General features: G+C 44.7%; 1 protein-coding gene across 2 annotated transcripts in view; it reads left to right on the top strand.

Moving 5' to 3' along the window:
- LOC143767203 (uncharacterized) overlaps positions 1 to 10,482 on the top strand; it is a 684,359-nt gene that overhangs the window by 33,231 nt on the left and 640,646 nt on the right. The window lies entirely within an intron of this gene.

The following is a 10,482-nucleotide window of genomic DNA, read 5'->3' as shown; positions in this document are numbered from 1 at the left end:
ATTTATAACATGAATAATAAGACTAAAATTACTCCAAAAGAATTTCTGAAACTATTTTTTCGATATAATTTGTAAGAGCTCATAAAAGTATGAAAGCGTTAATTTACAAATGACCATGTTTCCTGAGAAGACGACTCAATGATGACACCAAGCCTTCTTTTCTGTAAGTAAGTGTCAATTGTATGTGAAATCTAGTGACCGAAAAAAACAAAACCAGATGTGATAATTGCAAGAATTATGTGCAATGAGCACCATAAGAAGATATGTGATTCTTGTGCCAAATAATTACTTGCTTTTTTCATAGTATATAAGTAGATGCTTACATTTTGTTGATGACTAAAAATTTTATAGTTTTCGTTTAGCTAAGATGTTGTACCTTAAGTTCCTAAATAAAGTAAAAAATCTTCTTTCATTTATTGTTTTTTTTTTTTTTTTCAATATGAAAACAGGTCCCATGAACCCAACGCAAATAATAGTGTAAATATTTTGACAAGACTAAGTGAAGGTTAATAAAGAGCAAAACTTTAAAAAATATTCTCACCATTTCCAGTACCATATACAGTGCCTTGCGAAAGTATTCGGCCCCCTTGAACTTTTCAACCTTTTCCCACATATCATGCTTCAAACATAAAGATACCAAATGTAAATTTTTGGTGACGAATCAACAACAAGTGGAACACAATTGTGAAGTTGAACAAAATTTATTGGTTATTTTAATTTTTTGTGGAAATTCAAAAACTGAAAAGTGAGGCGTGCAATATTATTCAGCCCCTTTAACTTAATACTTTGTTGCACCACCTTTTGCTGCGATTACAGCTGCAAGTAGCTTGGGGTATGTCTCTATTAGTTTTGTACATCGAGAGACTGAAATTCTTGCCCATTCTTCCTTGGCAAACAGCTCGAGCTCAGTGAGGTTTGATGGAGATCGTTTGTGAACAGCAGTTTTCAGCTCTTTCCACAGATTCTCGATTGGCTTGAGGTCTGGACTTTGACTTGACCATTCTAACACCTGGATACATTTATTTGTGAACCATTCCATTGTAGATTTTGCATTGTAGATTTTGCTTTATGTTTGGGATCCTTGTCTTGTTGGAAGACAAATCTCAGTCTCAGGTCTTTTGCAGACTCCAACAGGTTTTTTTCAAGAATGGTCCTGTATATGGCTCCATCCATCTTCCCATCAATTTTGAACAATCTTCCCTGTCCCTGATAAAGAAAAGCAGGCCCAAACCATGATGCTGCCACCACCATGTTTGACAGTGGGCATGGTGTGTTGAGGGTGATGAGCTGTTTTGCCTTTACACCAAACATATCGTTTGGCATTGTTGCCAAAAAGTTTGATTTTGATTTCATCTGACCAGAGCTCCTTCTTCCACATGTTTGGTGTGTCTCCCAGGTGGCTTGTTGCAAACTTTAAACAACACTTTTTATGGATATCTTTGAGAAATGGCTTTCTTATTTGCACTCTTCCATAAAGGCCAGATTTGTGCAGTGTACGACTGATTGTTGTCCTATGGACAGACTGTCCCACCTCAGCTGTAGATCTCTGCAGTTCATACAGAGTGATCATGGGCCTCTTGGCTGCATCTCTGATCAGTCTTCTCTGTTGTGAACTCCGTTTTCAGGCTCCCTCTTGTGGTCACAGATGGTATTGTGTGACTTTGGTTTTTTGGCTCCCCCTGGTGGTTTGGTTTATTATCCTGCGGGTCTGCTGGATCAGCTGCCTCGTTATTCACCAGGGAGGCTCCTATTTAGCTCTGCTTCACTTCCACTTGTTGCCGGCTGTCAATGTATTCACTGCTATTCTGATTACTCCTGATTATCTCGTTTTCTGCCTCTTCAGGATAAGCTAAGTTCTGTTTGAATATTTTTTGCTCATCTGCCTGCAATATGATTTCTGTGTATGATGAGTCTAGTCCAGCTTGCTAACATGTGATTTCTTTTTGCTGGTAAGCTCTGGGGTACGGAGTTGCTTCCCCCGCACCGTTAGTTGGTGCGGGGGCTCGAGCAATCTCTGTGTGGATATTTTGAATAGGGTTTTTTATTGACCGCACAGTTTCCTTCCTATTTTCTGCTATCTAGTATTAGCGGGCCTCATTTGCTAAATCTGATTTCATCTCTGCGTTTGTGCTTTCCCCTTAACTCACCGTTAATATTTGTGGGGGGCTATTCTATATCTTTGGGGTCATTCCACTGAGGCAAGTGAGGACTTACTTTCCCTCCAGGAATAGTCAGTTTCTCAGGCCGTGACGAGACGTCTAGGATTTTTAGGTAACGTTCCACGGCTGCCTATAGTTGTTTGCGGATAGGATCAGGTTGCAGTCAATCTAGTTACCACTTCCCCAGAGCTAGTAGTCTGTTCAGTTACTTAACTAGTCCGACCTGCGATCCTTGCCACTAGGATCATAACAGTACAGCCGGCCTATAAAGTGTTAATTGCATGGCAGAAGCAGGAGAAAAGAAGCTTGGAGATATATTTTTTTTTTTTTGCTGCCGTGTGTCTAGCTGCTGTGTGTCTGGCTTCTCTCCTCCTCTTAATCTTGGTGTGGCTCTGAGTTCAGCTGCTGATATGGATATCCAGAGTTTAGCCTCCAGTGTAGATCATCTTGCTGCAAGGGTACAAAGTATTCAGGATTTTGTTGTGCACAGTCCTATGTCAGAGCCTAGAATACCTATTCCGGAGTTGTTTTCTGGAGATAGATCTAGGTTCCTGAATTTGAAGAACAATTGCAAGTTGTTTCTTTCTTTGAAACCTCGTTCCTTTGGGGATTCTGTTCAGCAAGTTAAGATTATTATTTCTTTCTTGCGTGGCGATCCTCAAGATTGGGCTTTCGCATTGGCTCCAGGGGATCCTGCATTGCTCAGTGTGGATGCGTTTTTTCTGGCCCTTGGATTGCTCTATGAGGAACCTAATCTTGAGAACCAGGCTGAAAAAGCGTTGTTGGCCCTCTCTCAGGGGCAAGATGATGCAGAGGTGTACTGCCAGAAATTTCGGAAATGGTCGGTGCTTACTCAATGGAATGAGTGTGCCCTGGCTGTAAATTTCAGAAAAGGTCTTTCTGAAGCCATTGAGAATGTCATGGTGGGGTTCCCTACGCCTGCAGGTCTGAATGAGTCAATGACTCTGGCCATTCAGATTGATCGGCGTTTGCGGGAGCGCAAACCTGCACACCATTTGGCGGTGTCTTCTGAACAGACACCTGAGTCTATGCAATGTGATAGAATTCTGACCAGAAGTGAACGGCAAAATTATAGACGGCAAAATGGGTTGTGCTTTTACTGTGGTGACTCAGCTCATGTTATCTCAGCATGCTCTAAGCGCACAAAAAAGATTGATAAATCTGTCACCATCGGTACTTTACAGCCTAAGTTTATTTTGTCTGTTACCCTGATTTGTTCCCTGTCATCTTACCCGGTTATGGCTTTTGTGGATTCAGGTGCTGCCCTGAGTCTGATGGATTTGTCATTTTCCAGGCGCTGTGGTTTTGTTTTGGAGCCTTTAAAATTCCCTATTCCACTAAGGGGAATTGATGCTACACCATTGGCTACGAATAAACCTCAGTACTGAACACAAGTGACCATGTGCATGACTCCTGTTCATCAGGAGGTGATTCGCTTTCTTGTATTGCATAATTTGCATGATGTTGTCGTGTTGGGCCTGCCATGGTTGCAGACTCATAATCCAGTCCTGGATTGGAAAGCAATGTCTGTGTCAAGTTGGGGTTGTCAGGCAATTCATGGCGACGCTCCTGTGGTGTCAATTGCTTCATCCACTCCTTCTGAGGTCCCTGCATTTTTGTCAGATTACCAGGATGTATTTGATGAGCCCAAACTCAGTTCTCTACCTCCTCATAGGGATTGTGATTGTGCTATAAATTTGATTCCTGGTAGTAAGTTTCCTAAGGGACGACTTTTCAATTTGTCAGTGCCGGAGCATGCTGCTATGCGGAGTTATATAAAGGAGTCTTTGGAGAAAGGACTTATTCGCCCCTCCTCCTCCCCTCTTGGTGCGGGGTTCTTTTTTGTGGCTAAGAAGGATGGTTCCTTGAGACCTTGTATTGATTATCGCCTTCTAAACAAAATCACGGTCAAATTTCAGTATCCTTTGCCATCGTTATCTGATCTGTTTGCTCGCATTAGGGGGTCTAGTTGGTTCACCAAGATAGATCTTCGTGGTGCGTATAACCTTGTGCGTATTAAGCAGTGTGATGAATGGAAAACTGCATTTAATACGCCCGAAGGCCATTTTGAGTACTTGGTGATGCCTTTTGGACTTTCTAACGCTCCTTCTGTCTTTCAGTCCTTTATGCACGACATCTTCCGCGAATATCTGGATAAATTTATGATTGTGTATCTGGATGATATTCTGTTTTTTTCGGATGATTGGGAGTCCCATGTTAAGCAGGTCAGGATGGTGTTTCAGGTCCTGCGTGCCAATGCTTTATTTGTGAAGGGCTCAAAATGTCTTTTTGGAGTCCAGAAGGTCTCTTTTTTGGGTTTAATTTTTTCTCCTTCTGCTATTGAGATGGACCCAGTCAAGGTTCAGGCTATTCATGACTGGACTCAGCCTACATCTGTTAAGAGTCTTCAGAAGTTCTTGGGTTTTGCTAATTTTTACCGTCGCTTCATCGCTAATTTTTCTGGTGTTGTTAAGCCATTGACGGATTTGACCAAGAAGGGTTCTGATGTTACTAATTGGTCTCCTGCGGCTGTGGAGGCCTTTCGGGAGCTGAAGCACCAGTTTTCTTCGGCTCCGGTCTTATGTCAGCCAGACGTCTCCCTTCCTTTCCAGGTCGAGGTTGATGCTTCTGAGATTGGAGCGGGGGCTGTTTTGTCGCAGAGAAGCTCTGATGGCTCTGTGATGAAGCCATGTGCTTTCTTTTCAAGAAAGTTTTCGCCTGCCGAGCGGAATTATGATGTTGGTAATCGGGAGTTGTTGGCTATGAAGTGGGCATTTGAGGAGTGGCGACATTGGCTCGAGGGAGCTAAGCATCGTGTGGTGGTCTTGACTGATCACAAGAATTTGATTTATCTCGAGTCGGCCAAGCGGCTGAATCCTAGACAGGCTCGTTGGTCATTGTTTTTCTCTCGTTTTGATTTCGTGGTCTCATACCTGCCTGGTTCGAAGAATGTGAAGGCTGATGCTCTTTCTAGGAGATTTGTGCCTGACTCTCCTGGTGATTCAGAGCCAGCTGGTATCCTCAGAGAAGGGGTGATTTTGTCTGCCATCTCCCCAGATTTGCGACGAGTGCTGCAGGAGTTTCAGGCGGATAGACCTGACCGTTGTCCACCGGAGAGACTGTTTGTCCCGGATAGATGGACCAGCAGAGTTATTTCCGAGGTTCATTCTTCGGTGTTGGCAGGCCATCCTGGGATTTTTGGTACCAGAGATTTGGTGGCTAGGTCCTTCTGGTGGCCTTCCTTGTCGCGGGATGTGCGTTCCTTTGTTCAGTCTTGTGGAATTTGTGCTCGGGCTAAGCCTTGCTGTTCTCGTGCCAGTGGCTTGTTGTTGCCTTTGCCTGTCCCGAAGAGGCCTTGGACGCACATTTCCATGGATTTTATTTCAGATCTCCCTGTCTCTCAGAGAATGTCGGTCATTTGGGTGGTGTGTGATCGTTTTTCTAAAATGGTCCATTTGGTGCCCTTGCCTAAGTTGCCTTCCTCCTCCGAGTTGGTTCCTCTGTTTTTTCAAAATGTGGTTCGTTTGCACGGGATCCCTGAAAATATTGTTTCCGACAGAGGATCCCAGTTTGTGTCTAGATTTTGGCGGACCTTTTGTGCTAAGATGGGCATTAATTTGTCTTTTTCGTCGGCCTTCCATCCTCAGACGAATGGCCAAACCGAGCGCACTAATCAGACTTTGGAAACCTATTTAAGATGTTTTGTTTCTGCTGATCAGGACGACTGGGTGACTTTTTTGCCATTGGCCGAGTTTGCCCTTAATAATCGGGCTAGTTCTGCTACTTTGGTTTCGCCTTTTTTTTGTAATTCAGGGTTTCATTCTCGTTTTTCCTCGGGTCAGGTGGAGTCTTCTGACTGTCCTGGAGTGGATGTTGTGGTGGATAGGTTGCATCAGATTTGGAATCATGTGGTGGACAATTTGAAGCTGTCACAAGAGAAGGCTCAGCGCTTTGCCAACCGCCGTCGCTGTGTGGGTCCCCGACTTCGCGTTGGGGATTTGGTGTGGTTGTCTTCTCGCTTTGTTCCTATGAAGGTCTCCTCTCCTAAGTTTAAGCCTCGGTTTATCGGTCCTTATAAGATTTTAGAAGTCCTTAACCCTGTGTCAATTCGTTTGGACCTCCCGGCATCGTTTGCTATTCATAATGTGTTCCATCGGTCGTTGTTGCGGAGGTATGTGGTGCCTGTGGTTCCTTCGGTTGAGCCTCCTGCCCCTGTGCTGGTTGAGGGAGAATTGGAATACGTGGTGGAGAAGATCTTGGATTCTCGTATTTCTAGACGGAGGCTTCAGTATTTGGTTAAGTGGAAAGGCTATGGTCAGGAGGATAATTCCTGGGTTGTTGCCTCTGATGTTCATGCGGCCGATTTGGTTCGTGCCTTCCATGTGGCTCACCCTGATCGCCCTGGGGGTATTGATGAGGGTTCGGTGACCCCTCCTCAAGGGGGGGGGGGTACTGTTGTGAACTCCGTTTTCAGGCTCCCTCTTGTGGTCACAGATGGTATTGTGTGACTTTAGTTTTTTGGCTCCCCCTGGTGGTTTGGTTTATTATCCTGCGGGTCTGCTGGATCAGCTGCCTCGTTATTCACCAGGGAGGCTCCTATTTAGCTCTGCTTCACTTCCACTTGTTGCCGGCTGTCAATGTATTCAGTGCTATTCTGATTACTCCTGATCATCTCGTTTTCTGCCTCTTCAGGATAAGCTAAGTTCTGTTTGAATATTTTTTGCTCATCTGCCTGCAATATGATTTCTGTGTATGATGAGTCTAGTCCAGCTTGCTAACATGTGATTTCTTTTTGCTGGTAAGCTCTGGGGTACGGAGTTGCTTCCCCCGCACCGTTAGTTGGTGCAGGGGCTCGAGCAATCTCTGCGTGGATATTTTGAATAGGGTTTTTTATTGACCGCACAGTTTCCTTCCTATTTTCTGCTATCTAGTATTAGCGGGCCTCATTTGCTAAATCTGATTTCATCTCTGCGTTTGTGCTTTCCCCTTAACTCACCGTTAATATTTGTGGGGGGCTATTCTATATCTTTGGGGTCATTCCACTGAGGCAAGTGAGGACTTACTTTCCCTCCAGGAATAGTCAGTTTCTCAGGCCGTGACGAGACGTCTAGGATTTTTAGGTAACGTTCCACGGCTGCCTATAGTTGTTTGCGGATAGGATCAGGTTGCGGTCAATCTAGTTACCACTTCCCCTGTCATGGTTCCCAATGGCAAGGGGACGTCAGAGAACATAAATAACAGAACAGCTCTTGGGTTATGGAATCTCGAGCTGACCGTGAGCTAAACCTATCACACAACTAACAGTGGCCGGGTGACGTACCTACGTTTTATCCCTAGATGCCCAGCGCCAGCCGGAGGACTAACTAACCCTAATAGAGGAAAAGACAGACCTGGCTTACCTCTAGGGAAATTCCCCCAAAAAGGAGACAGAAGCCCCCCACATATATTGACGGTGAGTTCAGAGGAAAAGACATACGCAGTATGAAGGTAGGTTCAGCAAAGCGAGGTCCGCTTACTAGATAGCAAGAAGATACAATAGGGAACTTCACGGTCAGCTGAAAACCCTATTAAAATACCATCCCGAAATTACTTTAAGACTCATGTGTCAACTCATGACACCGGAGTGGCAATTTCGGCCCACAAGAGCTTCCAGCTACAGAAAAATAACATAACTGTGAACTGGAACAAAAATGCAAAACAAACTTAGGACTAAGAGTCCAACTTAGCTGATAGTAGTCTAGAAGCAGGAACATGCAACAGAAAGGCTCTGGTTACATTGATGGCCGGCACTAGAATAACTGAGCAGCAAGGCTAAATAGGATACTCCCATATCCTGATGGAAACAGGTGAACAGAGAAAGTGAAGCACACAAGTCCAGTACCACCAGTGACCACCGGGGGAGCCCAAAAACCAAATTCACAACAGTACCCCCCCCCCCTCAAGGAGGGGGCACCGAACCCTCACAAGAACCAAAATAGATCAATGACTACATTAGTCTGTGCTAAAAACTAAGGAAAATGTGAAATGTGTGTAATAGGAAATAGCATACTGGCTTATGAACTTTATGAACAAACACATGAGATTTTTAGCACAAGATTTGCAAACGTTGTGAGCCCATTCACCAAAACGTCAAGGTAATCTCAGATCGAATGGGTAACTACACTGACTGTCTGGTGTGAACACTTACCTATGGTTTCTGAGCTGAATGCCTAATGTGAACACTTACTTGTGGCTAATGTCAGGGTAAAGCCTACTTATATAGGAGGCTCAGAACCAACTGTGTTGAGATGTAATTAAAACCTGGAGAAGGGCGGGACGTTCAAGTCAGAAAATAGTATATAGTAAATAGATCAACTGACCGAACAATGTATATATATATATATATATAAATTGTAGCCAAAAAAATTCAAATACAAAAATAGATCAATGACTACATTAGTCTGTGCTAAAAACTAAGGAAAATGTGAAATGTGTGAAATAGGAAATAGCATACTGGCTTATGAACTTTATGAACAAACACATGAGATTTTTAGCACAAGATTTGCAAACGTTGTGAGCCCATTCACCAAAACGTCAAGGTAATCTCAGATCGAATGGGTAACTACACTGACTGCCTCACAAGAACCACCAGGGCGATCAGGATGAGCCCTATGAAAGGCACGGACCAAATCAGAGGCATGAACATCAGAGGCTGTCACCCAAGAATTATCCTCCTGACCGTAGCCCTTCCACTTGACCAGATACTGAAGTTTCCATCTGGAAACACGGGAGTCCAAGATCTTCTCCACAACGTACTCCAATTCACCCTCAACCAACACCGGAGCGGGAGGCTCAACGGAAGGCACAACCGGTACCTCATACCTGCGCAATAATGACCGATGGAAGACATTATGGATAGAAAAAGATGCTGGGAGGTCCAATCGAAAGGACACGGGGTTAAGAATCTCCAAAATCCTATACGGGCCGATGAACCGAGGCTTAAACTTAGGAGAAGAAACCCTCATAGGGACAAAACGAGAAGACAACCACACCAAGTCCCCAACACGAAGACGAGGACCAACACGACGACGGCGGTTAGCAAAATGCCGAGTCTTTTCCTGGGACAACTCCAAATTGTCCACCACCTGTCCCCAAATCCGATGCAACCTATCCACCACAGTATCCACTCCAGGACAATCCGAAGACTCCACCTGACCGGAAGAAAAACAAGGATGAAACCCCGAATTGCAAAAGAAAGGAGAAACCAAAGTGGCAGAACTAGCCCGATTATTGAGGGCAAACTCCGCCAACGGCAAAAAGGCAACCCAGTCATCCTGATCTGCAGACACAAAACACCTCAAATAAGTCTCCAAGGTCTGATTAGTTCGCTCAGTCTGGCCATTAGTCTGAGGATGGAACGCAGACGAAAAAGACAAATCAATGCCCATCCTAGCACAGAACACCCGCCAAAATCTAGACACGAACTGGGTCCCCCTGTCAGAAACAATATTCTCCGGAATACCATGCAAGCGAACCACATTTTGAAAAAACAGGAACCAACTCGGATGAGGAAGGCAACTTAGGCAAGGGCACCAAATGAACCATCTTTGAAAAACGGTCACACACCACCCAGATGACAGACATTTTCTGAGAAACAGGGAGATCAGAAATAAAATCCATAGAGATGTGAGTCCAAGGCCTCTTCGGAATAGGCAAAGATAACAACAATCCGCTAGCCCGAGAACAACAAGGTTTGGCCCGAGCACAAACATCACAAGACTGCACAAAAACTCGTACATCTCGAGACAGGGAAGGCCACCAGAAGGACCTAGCCACCAAATCCCTGGTACCAAAGATCCCGGGATGACCTGCCAACACAGAAGAATGAACCTCCGAGATGACTCTACTGGTCCAATCATCAGGAACGAACAGTCTACCAGGCGGGCAACGATCAGGTCTATCCGCCTGAAACTCCTGCAAAGCCCGTCGCAGGTCTGGGGAAACAGCAGATAATATCACCCCATCCTTAAGGATACCTGTAGGTTCAGAATCACCAGGGGAATCAGGCTCAAAACTCCTAGAAAGGGCATCCGCCTTCACATTTTTAGAACCTGGTAAGTATGAGACCACAAAATTAAACCGAGAGAAAAACAACGACCAGCGCGCCTGTCTAGGATTCAGGCGCCTGGCAGACTCAAGATAAATCAAATTCTTGTGATCGGTCAATACCACCACCTGATGTCTAGCCCCCTCAAGCCAATGACGCCACTCCTCAAAAGCCCACTTCATAGCCAAAAGCTCCCGATTACCAATATCATAATTT

This window comes from Ranitomeya variabilis, chromosome 4 (genome assembly GCF_051348905.1).
Source record: "Ranitomeya variabilis isolate aRanVar5 chromosome 4, aRanVar5.hap1, whole genome shotgun sequence".
NCBI classification, from domain to species: domain Eukaryota; kingdom Metazoa; phylum Chordata; class Amphibia; order Anura; family Dendrobatidae; genus Ranitomeya; species Ranitomeya variabilis.
This window is presented reverse-complemented; position numbering and strand designations above follow the sequence as displayed.